Below are 17,058 nucleotides of genomic sequence, written 5' to 3' on the forward strand. Positions count from 1 at the left end.
CTAAGTTTGAACAATGGTTAGGTTCTTTAAATATTAAGTTAGAGGAAAACTCTAGTGAAATTATACAACCCAAAATCAATAAGTTACAAAGAGACATTAGAGACTATGATTCTGGTTTGGCTTTTAAGAAGGTAACCAATCAGAATGGTACCAGAGGCTTTAAAAAATGCTTCTGGGAGATCTAAGAAACACCAAAATGTCTCCTTTGCATTTACAGATGGAACTAATACTTCTGCAGGCTCTGATAATGAAAATACAGACTATCCACCTTTGCCTGCTCCACAACAATCTAAGTACATAAATAATACATTTTGGGGCCAAGGGAAGCTACAATCAACAAAACAGCTTTAAACGATGGTATGAAGGTAACAGAGACTTTCAACAGTTCCAACAACAAAATAAAAGGACTAAATATTGATTTTAAACATGTTTGCACAGTAGTTAGCAGTATAAAAAGATGTGATTTGAATAATTGTATTGTGAATTTATCTGGGGTTGATTTAAGTGAAACTGAAATATAAAATAAAATAAAATGGACAGCAATACCCGGACCTGTTGAAAAAATGGCAGGACATGAATTTAGATCTGGGTTTCAGATACATTAAGTTGCTATTAGATTATTTTGGGCCGTTAGAATCTGAGCTGCAAACAGCCACTGATAAGCTCTACCAAAACATTGTTGAGCGCTTCAAATCTGAAACATGTATCAGGAGACTCAACAATATATCCACACAAATTAACATTTACAGCGATAAGCTTAGGCTTATTAAACAGCGCAAATTGGTTAGAGACCACAACGATTTTGCGTTGGGGAACATTTTTGTTTGGTCAAGGAATACAGACCGTACTCCACAGACAGAGCGATCCCTTCCCCAGCATGATAGTAACCAGGTGGTCTCATCTCTTAGTAATGAATCTAATTTGAATTTTGCGCCAACTCTGCCAGCCTCGGCAGTTCCCATAGATACAGTGAGTTCCACTCCTGTCAACGTCATAGAAGCGCCGGATTTGGGAACCCCGACTCTGAACCAACTAGCATTACATGAGTTTAATGATCAACAGTGAACGGGAGCTATTAGATGAACCATACAAGTTACACAAGCTCAGGCATCAAAAGATGCCCCTTTTCCCATCAAGCTGGACAGATTCACCAGAGGGAGGTCGCAGAGCAGAGGACCCAGGAAACGCAAATATTCGCAAGACAGGTACGGGCAACAGAAAAAAATGTGGAATTGACTTCTTTGGTTTACAATTTTTCTAAATGCAATTTGTCTAAGTTTGATGTATCGCTACTCAATAAGGGGCTGAAATTCATCCCCTCACAACCTAGTCATTTACACGAGACATTCAATGATTTGAGGTTGTTTGCAAAAGTAGCGTTGAAGGTTTTCTTCAAAGATAAAAATGTTGTTAATACAAAGAACAATATCTGTAATATGCCAGTCAATGCTGACTTTCTGAAAACCAAGAGCACTTTTTCACCACCTCTACCTCCAGCAATGGACTGTTTTATCAAATTGTGTGAAAGAGACTTGTATTTACATTATTCAAATAGAAATGCAAAAACTAAATATTATAATTTAAGTAGTGGTGAATGTGATTCCTTGCGCAATTTGCACTTCAATACTGACATTGTCATCACCCCAGCCGACAAAGGAGGGGGCATAGTGTTGTTAGATAAACCTGTATATATTAACAACATAGAAATGTCATTACAAGATATGGATATTTACAAGAGTTTACATAAGGATGAAGTGAGTAGAATTATTGATAACATACAGGACAATTTATATGATATGCTAATGTGCAGGCAAATTAGTTGTGAGACATATGAATTCCTGCACATTAAGCATCCACTTATACCATGCTTGAAGGGTCTACCAAAAATACATAAGAAGGTAGTCCCTATTCCCATGCGCCCCATTGTTTCTGGGAGAGGCTGGGCCACCTACAACATTTCAGTATTTATAGAGAAAATGCTAAGACCCTTAGTAGAAACTATACCTACTATCTTAAGTGACACATATCAACTACTACGGGATATAGAATCAGTCCAGAGTGATTTGAGAAAATTGGATGAAGTACTCCTAGTGACACTTGATGTATGTAACTTATTCACATGTATACCTAATGAATATAGCCTTCAAGCCATCAGGGAGTTAATGGTTAAAGATCCCATGTTCAGTGTGGATAGGCAGATATTATTGAGTCAATTATTAGAAATGGTTCTATGCAATAATGTTTATGTTCAACAGCAAGTACTATTTGCAGACATGGGGTGTCGCCATGGGCACCCCATGCGCAAATACTTATGCAAATCTAGTCTTGCATTTTTGGGAACAACAACATGTGTTTAATAGTAATTGGATTAACAAGATACACTTATATAGGAGATTTGTGGACGATGTAGTTATTGTGTGGTTGGGCACCAAGGCAGAATTTCAGATCTTTCTGCACCATCTAGAGTCCACGACAAACTTCCTAAGATTTACAGCAGATTATTCAACTGACAATATTGATTTTTTAGATGTGAATTTATATTTTAACACACAACATGGATTGGCCTTGAGACTGTTTAGAAAACCATGCTGGAGAAATGCACTTTTAGATTTCAACAGTATGCATCCCAGACATGTGTTTGCAGGTGTAGTCAAGAGTCAATTTGTTAGGTTGACAAAACTATGCAAAGACTATGAGATGTTAATAAAAGAGGCTGAAGTTATGGAGAACCTATTTCTAGAGAGGGGATACACACCCACCCTGATCAGAGAGATAAAGAATGACATCATTAAGCCTATGAACAGCAGTGTACAAATACCTGCGATTCATCCAATAGCCAGGGGTCTGATTAGAAAGACCTGGGCTTCATTACTTAACCAAGATACCAAATATGACAATAGGGTTAGATTCTTATTGAAATACACTAATGACAATACGGAACTCAGAAAGATTATAGAGAAACACTGGAATGTTTTGACTATAGTGGATTCCCTTAGAGTATAGTTGGGAATAGACCTTCCTTTGTATTTCGCACCTGTGATAACCTGAAGGCCATTTTTAGTTTTGATTCCAATAAAGTTACATTAAGTATATCTCATAAATCCATACAAAATATCTCTAAAGACAGATCTCTGAGAGGCAGCTTTCCATGCAATAAGTGTAGCATGTATCAATATATTATTGATAAGCAAAAGCATCAACATCCACATGTTTTTTTCACATATGAACCTCATTTTTTTGCGAATTGTGATACCATGAATTTAATATACATGGCAACATGCACACAATGTGATGCTTTTTACATAGGTCTTACAAAGAGGAAATTTAAAGAACGAATATACAATCACATTTACGACATTAGGAAGAACAATGAATTAAATGCCCTAGCCAGGCACATAAATTCGAATCCCACCCATGGCTTCAAGTTTAGAGCATTACAAGTTGCTAAGCCTAGCTCAAGAATGGGTGATAGTATGAACTATTTAGCCAGGTTAGAGCTTGAATGGATTTTTAGAACAGGGGCTCACATAAAACCAGGCCTTAACAATTATATATCCTTGAAACCCATTCTAGAGAACATCAACTGACAATAACATAGAGTAATATGAACTACTTAAAGTCAAGTTTTTAAAGCTGACAGCAGGTTTATTTGTTATATGAAGTTTGCATTGCCTTAGATAAGTCTGACTTTAGATGTTCATTTATATTTTATTGGATGCACTATCATACAAATACACATACATTTACATTCTTCACCTATACATGTGTATATATTGTTGTGTTATCAAGACTTATGTCCAGTTACAGATTTGATGTTTATTATATTACAGAGTTTTATATATATATGTTTGGTATATTTTATCATATGTATTATAATTATAATGAATTATTATAGATCGTACATTTTTTAGATAGTAGTTAAGAACAGCTTGGATTTATAGGCATAGGGTTTAATTTTTATTTCATGAAACTGTAGGATTATGTTTATTAAATGGAAGTTAGTTAGTGATGACTGTTTTAGTTTTTTAGATCGTTTTTTAAACTATCTGCATTACCTCTTTAGTCACTGAGTCATAATGGTTCACGTGGATACTTTAAAAGATATAATATTCAGTTTTACTAATACATTGTTATTGAGTTGTTTTTTTGGTAAATGTATCCTACATGAAGCTATGAAATACAGAAGCGCTGTTTGTCACGCTTTTGACTGCATTAATTAGATTCAGTTTTACGTTTTTATGCTTTAACACAATAAATGCACATTGTCACTTTAAAATTCTTTATTACTTGATTATTTAATGAGTCTAATTAAATCAATTATGGCAGTGGTCTTTGATATAAAAAAGCAGAAGATTTATTGCTATTTAGATCTGATGAAGCGTGCATGAAGCACGCGAAAGCGCTCATCCTTTTGTTTTTTTAATAAAGCTGATTTACATTTTAAGCTGGACTATTCGTGGTGTATCCTGCAGTCTATTATCTACTTGAAACTGAAATATCTGTTTTGAAGTATGGTTTAAAGTTTATACCAACAGCTCTACCTAGAGCACATTTTATTAAAGCAGAAGTGTTTAAGTTAATAAGATAGCTACACTTGGTTAATTACTTTGAAAGTATGTCAGTTAATGAAGACAGTGTATCTGCAAGTGAAGATGATTTTCTGGATTTCTTCTCTTGTGATTCTTCATTTGAAACAGCTGAAAATGTTAATGCATATTGCACTTTAGATACTGAAATGGTTACTTATACTAGCACTTTTATACCTGCATTTAACAACCAGGTGATTTTTGCAATTTTCTAAGATGCTTAATTTTGCACTAGAGAAAGTTCTGAAAGATTTTTCTTCTGAGAAGAAAGACATTTTGTATAATATAAGTAAGAATGAATGGTTGTCTTTATTAAATTTATGTAAAAGATCAGACAAAATTATAAAACCCTCAGATAAAGTTAGAAAAATTGTTGTTATGCACTGGAAACAATACCTGAAAATGTGTATGGACCATTTATCTGATGGCCAAGTATATAGGGCAGTAAATATTGATGTGTTTTATCAAACTATAATGAATTTTAAAGAACTAGTAGCTAAAGGCCTAAGATTGGGCTATTTTACAAGAAAATATGTCCTAAGTAAATGTAATGTAGAAGGAAGCTCAATGGCTAAGTTCTATTGTCTGCCAAAGACACATAAAATGTGAACCCCCCAGGTAGACCCATAGTAGCAGCACAGAATTATTTTCTCCATAATATGGGATTTTTTTTTTTACATTCCTATCTTTTGAACTATGCAGTTAAGTTAAATTCTTATATTAAAGACACTTTCCATTTTCTGGATTAAATAAAGAATGTTAAATGTGATGAATATGACTGGATAGTTATAGGTGTAGAAAGTTTCTACACCAGTATTACCCATGAGTTATGTATTCAAGCTGTTAAGTTTTCAAGCTGATAGCCCTGTTAATAATTATGTGATGGAATTATTATATTTTTGTTTGATGAATATATTTTTTTAGTTTAATAAGCTCATTTACCATCAAGTACAAGGTACTGCCATGGGTGCATCTTTTGCAGCCATGTATGCTAACCTGTTCATGGGCTTTTGAAGTTGAGTTTTTGTATAGACTGAAATTTTTTAATAGTTATGTTATTTTACATTGTAGATATATAGATGATTTTATTTTTTTTATGTAAGGGGGTGCTGAAATAGCTCCCCAGTTTATAAATGACTTAGATGCAAATCATTTTCAGATAAAATTTGATGGCTTACAGATAGGAAAAACAGTTAACTATCTAAATGTCACTTTGACTATTAGGAACAATAATATAGTAACAAATATACACAGAAAGGGAATTGGAGATTATAATATTTTGGATAGTAGTAGTTGCCATCCACCACATACTTTGAAGGCACTACCTTATAATAAATTATTGAGAGTTAGTAGGCTATGTAATGATGAAATGGGTCTAGAAAGGGAAATAATAAAACATGTATTAACTTCAAGCAAAGGGGGTATGATGAAAATGTTATTTTAGATGCCCTTCATAAAATAATAGATACAAACTTACTTCATAATAGGCCTTTAGTAAACAAGATAAATAATAATAGAGAATTTAATAGTGTAGAAAATTTATTTTGTTACTGTATATAACATTCTAAGTGAGAAGATGATTGATGTCATTAGATATTATTGGCCCTATTTAATTAATATGGAAGGGGTAAAAAAATCTTTGTAGAACTGTAAATATCTCTTTTAAGAGAAGTAGAAATATGAAAGACATGGTGGTATGCAATGGATTTGTTTCACCTAGTGAAAAATGAAACCTACAGGTTGGTGAATGTGCCACCTTCCCTGTGAAAGGTGTTCAGTTTGCCCCAACATTAGCAAATGTTTTGAAAAAAATAAATATTGTAAAATTCTGTTTCACTTCTGCTTTTTCATGTATAACTAAATCAATGGTATATGCTCTGTCTTGCCCCTGTAATTTGTTTTATATAGGGGAGACTAAAAGAATATTCAAGCTACGGTTGCAAGAACAAATTAGAGACATAAAAAGTAATAATGCTATGAGCCCTATAGCTTTACATTTTTTAGTTTTCATAGTAGTGACTTTTCACTGTTAAAAGCTTGTATTTTGTAACATATTTCAGAAGCAGATGAAATGTTAATGAAAAAGAAATTATTGTACAAAGAAACTGTATATATTTTAAAACTTAATACACTATATCCAGCAGGTCTAAATAGTGAATGTAACTGGAGAGTTTTTCTTTAAAATGTATATATGATTATTTTAATTGCTTGTTGATTAATTAGATGATTGTTTAATTGTATTTAAGTGAATATATGTGTGTGTGTGTGTGTGTGTGTGTGTGTGTGTGTGTGTGTGTGTGTGTGTGTGTGTGTATATATATATATATATATATATATATATATATATATATATATATATATATATATACATAGTGTGGCATATTTTGTAACTCCAGGAAGGCTGTGCCGAGGTGCCAGAGTATTATTCAGTGTGAATAAACTATTTAATACAAGATTGGTGGCATCTTTTTCACTGGCTTTGTAATCTGGTGTGTTTTAGTACTTGCTTGGTGTTTTTTTACATCAAAATATATAACCACACACACACACACACACACACACATTTGCCACAATTGAGTGTGGAACCCTTACCGATCTATTTATCTGTACTATACTGTTATTTAGTTATTACACACACAACCGAGCTTACACAGCTGAGTGCTGTCCAAAGGTACTTCTAAGGGCAATGGCATCAGCAGGACTGCAAAAGTAGGGCAGTGTGAAGTGTTGTGGGTGAAAAAGTTCTCAAACTACTTCATCCTACAAACATACACACTTATAAACTCTTGCACATAGACTTATGCACACACACATATTTGCTGAACCTGAGAGTAGAACCCCTGCCTATCCAGTTGTTTGTACTATAGTGCTATGCAGTTATTACATGCACTACAGAGCTTAGGGGATTGGCAAGTGCCCAAAGGTATTTCTAAGGCAAATGACATCAGCAGGACTGGTAAAGTAGGGCACTGGGTGGAAAGTCCTCAAAACACTTCACCCTACAAACATACAAACTGTTGTGCATACACTTATACACACACAAACACATTTGCCAGACCTGAGAATAACCCCCTGCCTATCTAGCTATTTGTAATATAGTGTTGTGCAGTTATCACACCTGCTACAGAGCTTACAGAGCTGACAAGTGCCCAAAGGCCCTACTAAGGTGAATGACATCAGCAGGGCTGCTAAAGTAGGGCACTGGGAAGTGTTGTGGGTGGGAATGGCATAAAACTGTTTCACCTACAAACAAACACACACTCCCTCACACACACTTACATTTGCCAGGACTGAGACTAGAACCCCTACCTATCTAGTTATTTATACTACAGTGTTACACAATTATCAAATGTGCTACAAAGCTTATAAGGCTTATAGGTGCCAATGGTACTTCTAAGGTGAATGACAGCAGCAGATCTTGGGAAGTAGGGCAATGGGAAGTGTACTGATTGAGAACAGTCTCCTAATACTTAGACCTACAGACACACACACACACACACACACACACACACACACACACACACACACACACACACACACACACACACACACACACACAGGCAGGTGATGTGATATTATAACCCCCACCTCAGTACTATTACACAATGGGGCTCACCTTTTATGCTGGCATGTGCAACTGGTTATGACTGGTATGCCATTGTCCACAGCAGGACATTGCTCTATGCCATTCAGGGTATCTGTGTGTGTGACTCACTCTCTGTGTGTCTCCCTGTGTGTGTGTGTGTCTCTCTCTCTCTCTATCACTTTGTGTCTCTCACTTCCTCACATCTGTGTGTGTGTATGCTTGACATATTATCTATTGCCCATATATATGTCTATGTATCACATACAACAGATGTGGATATATCACATATGGGCCACCTACAGCTAGCTGAGGGTAATCCTGTCTGATGGCTGTGTGTAGGGACTGTTAAGGTGTACAGAGCTGCCTGTATGTAAAGACATATTTTATTTATTTTATTTATTTTACATTTGTTGACCGGGCTAGTCCAACTGGATACATGTCCATTTTCAGTGGAGGCCCGGGGAGAAATGCTCCAAGATCATTGTTACAATAAAAAGACAACATACAATACAGAGTTGAGACAAATAGATACACTGACATTTCAAGGCAAGATAAAGCAGACAAGTAGTTGTAAATATAACTAAAAAAGGGTACAGACTTTGAACAGAAGAACTAATAGTGCTATACTGTGGACTCTTAGGTTATAGAGTTGAAAAGGGGGCTTGGAGAGGCAAGGTAAGGTGAGGTAGGGACGTTCAAAATTAGTCTGGATTAGAGCAAGGGCATAACCATTGGGATTTCAGGTGAGCTCTGAGATGTACTTTAAATTGGTCCAGAGAGGACATAAGTCTTAGGGTGTTTGGGAGTGCATTTCAGGATTTGCCAATGGAATTAGCATATAGTGCTTCACCACCGGAGTTGTTAGATTTAATGGTCAGTACTTGTAGGCTTTTTGAGGACCTGAGGGAAGTAAGGTTGGAATAAGGCATAAGTATTTTGTTCGATGCGGGAGTTTTATCTGGGTGGTTGATAATTTTAAAAGCCTCAGTGAGTTGATTGAGTTTGAGAATATTAGGCAGTTCAAGCCAATCTAGTGACCTTAGGTTTAGGCAGTGATGTGTGCGATAAGGCATTCCCGTTATGAATCTGGCAATATTATTGTAGGTAGTAGAAAGTTTATTGAGCTCTCTCTTTTGGAGAAAGGAGAATATTGGGGAGGCATAAAGGAATGTGGAGAGGAGGTGGGTACGGGCAATTGTTAGTTTACTATGCGGGGTTAAGAAGGTCTTTATCCTATACATCGATCCGAGTTTTTTGTTGACCGACTTGATGGTTAGATTTACATGCATATCAAATTTAAGTTTGTCGTCTATGGTCACCCTAATAGCTTTGTGTGAGGGGTAGATTACGATACCATTATTGGAGGTCACGTGGAAGGTTGGATTGTTAGTGTCAGGGGGATCTATACCTTGTGCAGCAATTGGAGTGGGGAAAAATAAAAGTAATTTGGTTTTGGTTGGGTTAAGTAGGAGTTTAAGTTCCATGAACCATTTTTCGACTGCGGAAAAGCAGTTTTGGGTTGTGACTTGGAGATTGGCAAGAGAGATGTCAGAACAGATAAGGGTGGAATCATCTGCATATTGAATGCAAGTAGATTTAGGAATGATAGAGTGAAGACCATTTATAAATATGGAAAAGAGGAGGGGACCAAGGATAGACCCTTGGGGAACACCAATATTGGTGGGAAGTAGGTCTGATAGCTTATTTTGCCACTGAACTGCCTGTTTTCTGCAAGAGAGGTAGGCGTTAAACCAACTTATTGTAGGTTCAATAAGATGAAAGGTTTTCAGTGTGTGGAGCAATAGTTGATGGTTGACCATATCGAAGGCTTTCGATAGGTCTAGAAAGAGCGTGGAGGAGATTAGTTTGTTGTTGCGGTTGTGGTTGACTGAGTCAACAAAGGAAAGGAGAGCAGTTGTTGTGCTGTGATGGGGGCGGAAGCCGTGTTGGGTGTTGGATAGAAGCTTATTTTGTATGAGGTAGGTAATAAGTTGTATGTGGACACAGCGTTCCATTATTTTGGCTAGAGGAGACAGTATGGCTATGGGTCTATAGTTAGAAGTGTCCGTGGAGGACCCTCCTTTATGGAGGGGAATGATATAAGAGATTTTCCAAATAGAGGGAATAGAGGCTTCTGAAATGGTTCGATTGACCAAGATTGAGACAGGGTAGGCTATGGCGTCCACTGCTATCTGTAAGTATTTGGCTGGGAGGGAGTCGGCAGCAAGGGTGGTTGGCTTAAGTTTTTTCAAGAATGCATTATATAGGAGGTGGGGGTAGGTTGAAGGTTAAAGGTAAGTTGGGTTGGATCAATGGTTGAGGATGCCACCGGGGGGGAAGTGGCAAGCTTACTGGCGAGGGACTGGATGGTTTCGGTAAAAAAAGAATTAAAATTGTTAGCAATTTCAATTGGATCTTTATTCATGCGGTTTTCAGGGTGGGGGGTAGTAGATTTACCTGAAGGGAGGAGGTGATTGAAACCAGCCCAGAATTTTTGGATTAAACTGATGTTTATCTTGGAGGTGACAGAAGTAATGCTTTTTATCAGATATAACGGCTGCTTTGGTTGAATTTCTAAGCTGCAGGAACTTGATGCGATCTAAGGGTTTTTTTGTGGTTCTCCATTTGTTCCAGGCCAGGTCTCTAAGTTTAATTTTAGATTTAGTGTCTTGTGTTAGCCATGGTGCTATACATACCTTAGTTCGAGTAAGTCGCTTAGGAGCATGAGAGTCAAGTATCTTGAGGAAGGTTTCATTAAAGTGTGATCTAAAGGTAGGCTTTTTAGGATATGCCAGTTGTAAGCCTTAAGTTCAGCTAGAAATTTGTATGGGACAAAATTCTTGTTGTTCCTAACTAGTCTAGTTATTGAAGTGTTAGTAGTTGGACATTTCTGTTTTATAATAAAGGTGGCAAGGTGATCACTGAGGTCATTAGGAAGGGTCCCTGCAGTATAGTTGTTAGGATTCTTATTAGTAAGAATCCAGTCAATGATACTCTCCCTTTGTTGGGCATATCCTATTCTGGTGGGAGAAAGAATATTTTGGGAGAAACTATGTAGGTTAATGGGGAGTGGGTTTGATTGAGCAGAGTATAGAGACCAGTCAATGTTAACATCTCCTAAAATTATAGTTTCTTGTGGATAGTTGCTGGCGAGCCAACTAAGAGTTTGTTCGAGGATTTCAACATTTTTGCCAGGTGGTAGGTAAATTACTAAGAGATTAATACTTTTTTGGTTGTTTAGGGATAGCTTCAGGGCAATCAGTTCCAGGTTGGGAACTTTTGGGGGTTGGAGTGAATTCATAGTGATGTTCAAGGTGTTCTTGAACATGACAGCTATTCCTCCGCCCTTTCTGGTTATTCGATCAGCCCTAAGGATGTTGTACCCAGGTGGTATAATTTCCTCATCCTTAGTGCTGGGTTTGAGCCAAGTTTCTGAGAGACACATGATGTCAGGAGAGTGGGTTTCTAGCATGGCATGTAGGCTGTGAACTTTATTATTAATGCTTCTAAGGTTAAGATGAAGCACCAGGAGGGAGTCCGTTGGGTGTCTAGTTCCATTGAGGTAGTTAGGGCCTAGGTCATTGTTGGGGCCTGGGTTGGGGTGGATATCACCGCCTTTTGTAATTGACTTTTTCAAATAATCGAGTATTTTTTGTAGTTTAATTATTTGTATAAGATGGTCCCTATTTGAGGATGTTTTTGGGCGACAGAGAGAATGGTGTAGATTTTTGGGTAGCAACTGAGTAGCAGGGTAAAAAGAGGGAGGGATAACATTAGTGGGGTTATTAGAATGCCGGGAGGTCTGACCACTGGGGAGGTAGACTCCTATGAGGGTGTGGGTTTCAAAGTTAGTTAATAGGTAAGGAATAGTAAGGAGCAAGAATGCAAGGGGGATGGTGATATGTGAATTTTTATCCATGGTGAGGGGTGAGTTTGATGAGTAGATAGGGCTAAGGATGTTACTTTGATCAATTGGGATGTAAAAAGCTAGATGTGAGTAGTGGGTGTTACTGGAAAGAGTATGGTAGGTGGGCAGAGTAGATGTAGTAATACTGATAGGTGGGGAAATGGAGTGGGGAAGGAGGGGACAGTAGTGATTGGGTAGTGGAAAGGGGGATGGGCTTGATGACTAGATAAATGTAGAGGTACTGGGGGCGGGTGGGAATAGGGGGCAGGGAAGGGAGTGGAGCAAGCCCAAAGGTTTCCCTGGGTCTTAAAACCAGATTCGACAATAACTTGTTCAAGATTTTATAACAGAACCTGTTGTTTTTTGGCGTAATTCTGCTAGATTCCAGTAGCAGAACGCCAGATATTTAAACAAAGATATTGTAGAATAGTAGTCCTTTACCCTAAGTCAGTTTATAAAGTCAGAGGTGTTTCTTGTTGGGTTGTTAGTGCGTTCGCACTTGTGGAGGGGTCCTGAGCCACGCGGTGAACTTGGGGGTTATCTGAGTTAAAAAATAGTGAAAAGAGAAGTTAAGTTTAGTGTTAGGTAGCTCTGAGATAATTATTTTAAAGAGACTAGTGAGCAGAACAGTAGATGAAAGGCACAAATCAATTGTAAATAACTGTTAAATCACCATGTAGGGCTATGCAATACGTAGTTACAATAGCGTTGTTTGTATACTCCTCAAGGCATGCAGTTACGTTCTACTAGTAGCTGAAAATGAGGAACACAGGTTACAGTTTGAACACCAGGTAAACAGGGGTTACAATTAGCTAGTTGCAACAATGCATGTTCTGCGAGCTCCACTGGCTTAAGAGACTCGCAAAGTAATTACGCTAGGCTTACAAGAGTAGCAGTACAGTAGGATGCAGCAAGAACTTTAACTATCTAGCTTTTAAGCACTCGCATTCAACAAAGTACTAAAGACATAAACATGTTATGCAAGCACAATCTACAGAAGACAAAAACAGATGCAGTTGTGTTGAAAAAGAAAGCGTTCACACTGTGAGCATTACACCGTGAGGTATAAGTATTAACAGAATAGCAGAGTCAATTTTTTACTTCGTATAAGTTAATAGGACTGAGCAATGGTAAAATAACTGACTCATCAACTCTACCCGAGGCTAGCAGAGACTAGCGTTTATCTTGTAAAAACAGTAGAACTGTAAGAAGTTAATGTTAATACAACACATACCCTAATCAAGGAAAATGAGTCTGTGCATGTGGGTAGGTTCGTCCCTGAACTTTTCCGTTGACCAAAAGTAATGGCGGAAAACAACAAGGGTGCAATATAACCTTACTGACATCAGGGACTACACCACAAAGGTTTCCCTGGGTCTTAAAGGTAACCAGATTCGACAATAACTTGTTCAAGATTTTATAACAGAACCTGTTGTTTTTTGGCGTAATTCTGCTAGATTCCAGTAGCAGAACGCCAGATATTTAAACAAAGATATTGTAGAATAGTAGTCCTTTACCCTAAGTCAGTTTATAAAGTCAGAGGTGTTTCTTGTTGGGTTGTTAGTGCGTTCGCACTTGTGGAGGGGTCCTGAGCCACGCAGTGAACTTGGGGGTTATCCTAAGTCAGTTTATAAAGTCAGAGGTGTTTCTTGTTGGGTTGTTAGTGCGTTCGCACTTGTGGAGGAGTCCTGAGCCATGCGGTGAACTTGGGGGTTATCCTAATCAAGGAAAATGAGTCCGTGCATGTGGGTAGGTTCGTCCCTGAACTTTTCGGTTGACCAAAATATATATACAATACAGTCATATAGTCCAATGTAGGTTCCAATATGGCCTGTGATTCTCTAAATGTAGGAGCATACCCAGTGTGACCTTCTATTGTGAGAGTGGGACTCCATTCCAGAGAGAGGAGTACTCCAGTCTGGGGTTTTGTGTTCTACAGCCATACATCTCAGAAGTAAACAGGACTTTCCTAGGGGTACTGAGTTTGTTTAGCAGATATTTTCTGACATATCTGTAGTCTGACACTGCAATGTATTGTGCCATTACCTAGTGACAGACATCCTCAGATCATCACAGTGCTTTACCAGAGGAATACAAGATGTATGATGCACAGACAAATTTTATGAGCCTGGCTATATACATTCTTGCCCAACAAGGCCAGTTGGGAGGTGTGACTACAGCTGGTTGACTGATGACGCTGTGTAAACAGTCCAGCAACTTGGTGATATACTGGCTGGGGATCTCCTGCTTGTGTGGTATGTTGCTTATCTGAAAAGTCATATCCTGGTGTGGTCATACCTCTCAACTATACATTCTTTGGAAGATTGTCCAGGTGTTTGTCTAGAAGTTTTGTCCAGTCTTCATAAACTTGTGTTTTTATGGCAAGTTAGTTATATATAATTGTAGACTGACATTATAAAATAATGACAGGCATTATTGTTTCAGACTGCATAACCTTCAGACAATTCCCGCTAATGCAAAACCCCTCATCCTACCAACTTTCTCAGTATGAAAGGGCAATATTTACAACATGTGCCTATCATTGTGCCTTTGTCCCACTTTTATTTATGACCTTGTCCAGATGTCTTGCTGTCATAGGTTGGGATGTATGGGTGTGGGTAAAGAGTGCATTCTACTGTGCAGACATGTCCATTATATATACAGTATATTCCACATAGCACTGTGACTTCCAGGTATGTCAGTGGCAGAACAGTACAGAGTAATATGGTGAACCACTAACAGACAGTTGCGTATAAGTCGGTGGTTTACTATGATGTTAGTAGGTTATTGGCCCTGAAGCCCTTATAACCCACGCAGATGAGACTGTAGCCCATGTTAAGACATCTCAGCTCAAAGATCCCCTGTGCAGCAGGGACACAGGTGGGATCATAGGACTGTCTTCTGTGTTTCCCATGCACTTATACAGGGAGCACATCACTAGGGATATTGAGACACTTGGATTGTTGTTGACAGGGAGTGTATTCCACAGATGGGGGCATGTGTGGTACATGTATCTGTCACACCAACAAGCCGTAATGATATCACAGCCCAGGTTGATGCTGCACCTACAGGTTGATGGAATGGGCCTTGAGTTCCAGATGTGCTACAGTCCCATCCAGGCTGGGTCTGGATTTCTTTGTATGCCAGACAGGGGTCACCTCAGCAGAGTCTGTATGGAACAGGGTAGAGGGACAGTGCTGTCAGCCTAGCTGTGTAGGGTAGGTGTTTGGGGATAGGGCTAAGGCCTCAGTGTTTGCAAGACCCTTGTGTGTGGAGTCTACATGGTCCGGTGTATAGGTTTGTGGGGTTTTCATGCGATTTTGCCTCTGAGGTGTCCATTGTTTAGGTTTTGTTTTGTTGTGGACCTCCACTTACATGGGTGTGTGTTGTGTATTTGCAGCTGATGTTTACTGACCCTTTACACTGCATGGCACCTATGTTACTGCACAATTTGTTCTGGTGTGCACATTCTCCATTTGTTCATAGGTTCATAGGTTGGTACTAGGCTATCAGCCCTAGGGCCTATACAAGCCTAGCCATAACAATTCCCTGGCTATTTCTTCCCACATTATTTACTTTCCTGGACCCCTGTCTAGCAGGGCTGGCCAGTGGTTCCCCTTCCCCTTATGTGTGCCTCTTTGTCCTTCTGTAGTCCAGTCACAGGCTTTGGCCCAGTGGCTGCTATTATGTATTTGTAATTATGATGTAGGTGGGGTACATCCCATTACATCACACACAGGGTTGTGGACTTCACGCCTCTGAGTGTACCTATTTTAGCAGGTTGCCCATTATTGCACCGCTCCATTTGCTGTGGTCCTTAGATGGTTTGCATTGCTATATGTTATTATGAGGTTACATGTGGGCCTAGCAGTCATAGCATCACAGACTGACATCTGCACAGGTCAAAATATGACATTCAGACAAAGGCCCACACATGCGGACAGTGTGTTAATTGTGTTCTGCCAAACATAGACAGTTGGGAGACTGGCTTGGTAATTGCTTGTTTGCTCTTATGGGTTTGAAGTCTGCTGCCCCACTGTCTACCATTGTTGTTTTGACATGACCCTTTCTTGTTTGGTAAATAGTTGGCAGGCAAATGCAATGTTAGGACAAGCAGAACAGATATATAAGGCATACTTGTGCTCCTTCTGTGACAACCTGTGTCATTCCAGGGGTATGGCCATTGGCCACTGAAATGTTGTCAGTGCTAACACAGACAGGTGGCAGCCTTTCATACACTGACAGTACACTGACCTTCAGGTACCTCATCTTCTGAGAACCAGACATCTAGATAAAGCCATAAGTGATTGGGGACAGAACTCTATATATAGGATCCATTTTTAAGTATTGGCCTTATAAACCTAGAAAAGTGATTCATTAACAGGTGTTGCATTAGCATGCATGCTTCTATGGGTATGCAGTCTGACACTACAATCTGTCATTATATTCTAACCTTAGTCTTGCATGATTTGCAATGAATTGCCAGGCAATCACTATTTCATGTTATACAGACCACAATTATAATACAGACCTCTGGACATTCTGCAATAGGTCTGTACAGTTCAGAGGTATGATAAGCGCTGTGTAAGTTACTCCAAGCTGTGTACTGTCCATATGTGTGGCCCCTGTCCATGACTTGTACAGCTTTCCTACATTCCCAGACATTGACATCTGGATAGTGTGTACATCTCCTACCGTAGGTGTAGCTGACATGCATAATACCCAGCACTGCAGTTCTCTGAACATGGCCCTGTCAAAGACAGCACTGTACCTAGGTCACTTAAACACAACAGCTGGGAGTAAGTGCTGGCCAAATCCTGACAGTATCAAGCAAACATATACATAGCTCAGACTCCTGCATATTGTGTACATGCAACAAGTTATGTGTAATGGGACAACCCTGGCAATGTGTGCTCTGCTGCTATTTCCCTGCAAACATACATGTTACTGCATTTTTATGGGAATATGGGGGGGGCACA

The sequence above is a fragment of the Protopterus annectens genome, chromosome 8.part0 (genome assembly GCF_019279795.1).
Source record: "Protopterus annectens isolate FY-2018-M chromosome 8.part0, PAN1.0, whole genome shotgun sequence".
Taxonomy (NCBI): domain Eukaryota; kingdom Metazoa; phylum Chordata; order Ceratodontiformes; family Protopteridae; genus Protopterus; species Protopterus annectens.